Here is a 3,488-nt window from a genome sequence, read left to right as displayed (position 1 = left end):
TCACCACATTTAGTGGCTTCAACACAGATTACCTTACACTTGCATAGGTCAGAAGTCTGACATGGGTCTCTGTGCTGAAATCTAGGCACTAGCAAGGCTGTGATCCTTCTGGATGTTCTGGGTAGGATCCATTTCCTCTGTTTCCAACTTCTCGGGGCTGCCTCCATTCCTTGGCTCATGGCCACCTCCTTCCATCTTCGAAGATGCCAAAGATGGGGACTTCCCTGGCTGTCCAGTGGCTAAGGCTCCGAGCTGCCAATGCAGCTCAGGTTAGATACCTGGTCAGGGAACTAGATCCCACATGCCACAAGTAAAGATCTCATATGCTGCAACTAAGACCCAGTGCAACCAAGTAAACAAATTCCCACTCCCCCCCAAAAAAAATGGCAAAGATGACATCAATCATGTCACTCTGACCTCTTTTTCTGCTTTCCTCTTTCACTTTTAAGACCTTTTTATAAAAAATATGTACACTTTTTATTTACTTACTTATTTTTGGTTGTGCTAGGTCTAGCTATGAGGCTTTTTTCTAATTGTGGCAAGTGGAGGCTACTCTCTAGTTGTGGTGCCTGGGCATCTCTTTTTGTGGAGCACAGGCTCTAGGCACACAGGTTTCAGTAGCTGCAACACGTGGGCTCATGTGGCTCCTGGGCTCTAGAGCACAAGCTCAGTAGTCATCTTGCATGGGCTTAGTTGCTCCACGGTATGTGGGAATCACCCTGGATCAGGGATTGAACCCATGTCTCCTGCATTGGCAGGCAGGTTATTTGCCACTGAGCCACCAGGGCAGTCCCTAAGGACCTTTGTGATTACCTTGACTCCACTAGGATCATCTTCCTATCTTTTTTTTCTTTTTAACATGGAATGATTCAGGCATTTGCATATTATCTTTGTGCAGGGGCCAGGCTAATCTTCTCTCTATCCTCCCAATTTTAGTATACATGCTGCTGAAACGAGCTTGCTAATCTTTTTTTTGGCCATGCCACACGGCATGTGAGATCTTAGTTTCCCAATCAGGGCTGAAACCCGCAGCCCCTGCAGTGGGAGCAAAAAGTCTCAACCACTGTACCATCAGGGAAATCCTCATTTTAACCATTTTGAGGGGGTACAATTCAGCGGTGTTAAGTATGAGAAATTCTGTACCCATTAAACATTTAACCCCCCCCCGCTCCTGAAATATCTGTAATTTCGTGCCTGGCTTATTTCACTCAGCATAGAGTTTTCAAGATTCATCCATGGAGTAGTGTGTGTCAGAAGGTCTCTCTCTCTCTTTTTTTTAAAAGGCCTTATAATATTCCATTGTAGAATACATCACAGTATGTCTATCCATTCATCCACTGATGGACACTTGGGTTGCTTCCACCTCTTGGCTACTGTGAATAATGCTGCTATGAACTCGGGATGTGCAGGGACTTCCCTGGTGGTCCAGGGGCTAAGACTCTGAGTTTCCAATACAGGGGGCCTGGGTTCAATCCCTGGCCAGGGAACTAGGTCCCACATGCCACAACTGAGACCCCAACACAGTGAAACAAATATTTTTTTAAAAAACATGGATGTACAAATATCTCTCTAAGTTCCTGCTTTCTTTGTATATACACCCAGAAATGCAATTGCTGGATCACATGTTAATCATTTTTGAGGAACCACTAAACCATAAGCAAGTTTTGAATTCAGTAATGAGTTGGATGTCAGGAGCCTGGAAGCAGAGTGGGGACTTGTCCTCAAAACCATTTTGTGCCTTTTTGATTTAGAACCTTGTGAATGAATTACTTATTTAAAAATAAGTAATTATCTAAAATAATTTTTAAAAAACATTGAAAGGAAAAGAAGACAGGATAAGCCTTTTTCCTGGAGCCATTGAAAACACAAAATTGGAACTCACACAATTATCCATGGGGCTTGTATAACGGGGCTTCCCTAGTGGCTCAGCGGTAAAGAATCCCCCTGCCAATGCAAGAGACGAGGGTTGGATCCTTTGGTTGGGAATATCCCCTAGAGGAGGAAATGGCAACCCACTCCAGTATTCTGGCCTGGAAAATTCCATGGACAGAGGAGCCTAGTGGGCTACATACAGTTCATGGGGTTGCAAAAGAGTTGGACATGACTGAGCGCATGCACACACACAGACAATGTGTACAACATTGCGCAATAGAGCAGTGAAACCAAAGAAGGTGATTCACACCTAGATGGATGAAATTCATCAACAGGAACTCCAATGAACAAGCACTTTAGGGGGCCCAACAGATAGACAGGAATTACATCAAGTCTAAGGACATCTTCTCCTCCAGACCTTGGCCTCAACTCTTCCCCCTGCCTGGTACACCCTGCCCTGACATCCATGTGGCTCCACTTCAGCTCCCACAGATCAGAAAGATGGTTCTAGAACCCCCAGATCTCCAATGACATCGTCTCCTTCCTTGCTTTGCTTTTTCTATACCATGTCACCATCTGCTACGCTATACATTTTTACTTGTTTATCCTCATTCTTGGCTGTTGTCCCACCTGGAAGTGCAGGGAATTTTATCTACTCTCCACTCTGTTCCCAGGACCTAGAACTGAGCTGAGCATACACTAGGTGCTCAAGAGATATGTACTGATGAAATGAAAAGCAACCCTTCCTCATTGCTTTAGAGGGTGGAAGGGGAAACATCCACTTCCCTCCAGGAATGAAAGTGGAGAGTGGAACTCTGAGATCTCCCATGGTCTTTATGCTGTTTTGTTTTTTGACCTGAGTGGATGGAATACAATGGTTTTATAAAGTTTTAGAAAATTGAGATATAATTGATACAGAACATTATGTTAGTTTCAGGAACAACATAAGGATTTGATGTCTGTATACCTTGTGAAGTGATCACCACTATAAATCCAGTTCACATCCATCACCACACAGAGATACACATTTTTTCTCTTGTGATGAGAACTTTTAAGATCTTCCATCTTCTTCTTGTTGCTGTTCGGTAGCTCAGTCCTGTCTGTTTCTTTTCGACCCCATGGATTGCAGTACGCCAGGCTTCCCTGTCTTTCACCATCTCCCGGAGTTTGCTCAAACTCATGTCCATTGAGCCAGTGATGCCATCCAACCATCTCATCCTCTGTTGCCCCCTTCTCCTCTTGCCCTCAATCTTTCCCAGCATCAGGGTCTTTTCCAGTGAGTCAGCTCTTCGCATCAGGTGACCAAAGTATTGGAGTTTCAGCTTCTGCATCAGTCCTTCCAATGAATATTCAGGGTAGCAACTTTCAAATACACAATACAGTATTATTAATCATCACACTGTACAGTATATCCTCAGGACTTATTTATTTTATAACTGGAAGCTTGTACCTTTTGACCACCTTCGTCCATTTCACCAACACCATTTCTTGTTGATTTAAAAAAAAAATTATTTCTTTATTTGGCTGTGTCTGGTCTTGGTTGTGGCATGTGGGATTTGTAATTGCAGCATGGGGGACCTAGTTCCCTGACTCGGATTGAGCTAGGGCCCCCTGCA

General features: G+C 44.0%; 1 non-coding gene across 1 annotated transcript; it reads right to left on the bottom strand.

Moving 5' to 3' along the window:
* Positions 1 to 853: 853 nt before the first annotated feature.
* Positions 854 to 960, bottom strand: LOC145511788 (U6 spliceosomal RNA). The gene has a single exon (XR_014058167.1). It is a non-coding gene; the product is annotated as a U6 spliceosomal RNA (small nuclear RNA).
* Between the last annotated feature and the right edge of the window lie 2,528 nt (positions 961 to 3,488).

Source organism: Giraffa tippelskirchi, chromosome 6 (assembly GCF_054371585.1).
Source record: "Giraffa tippelskirchi isolate mGirTip1 chromosome 6, T2T-mGirTip1v1.2.pri, whole genome shotgun sequence".
NCBI lineage: Eukaryota > Metazoa > Chordata > Mammalia > Artiodactyla > Giraffidae > Giraffa > Giraffa tippelskirchi.
The sequence above is the reverse complement of the archived record's forward strand: the minus strand, read 5'-3'. Positions and strand labels throughout refer to the sequence as shown.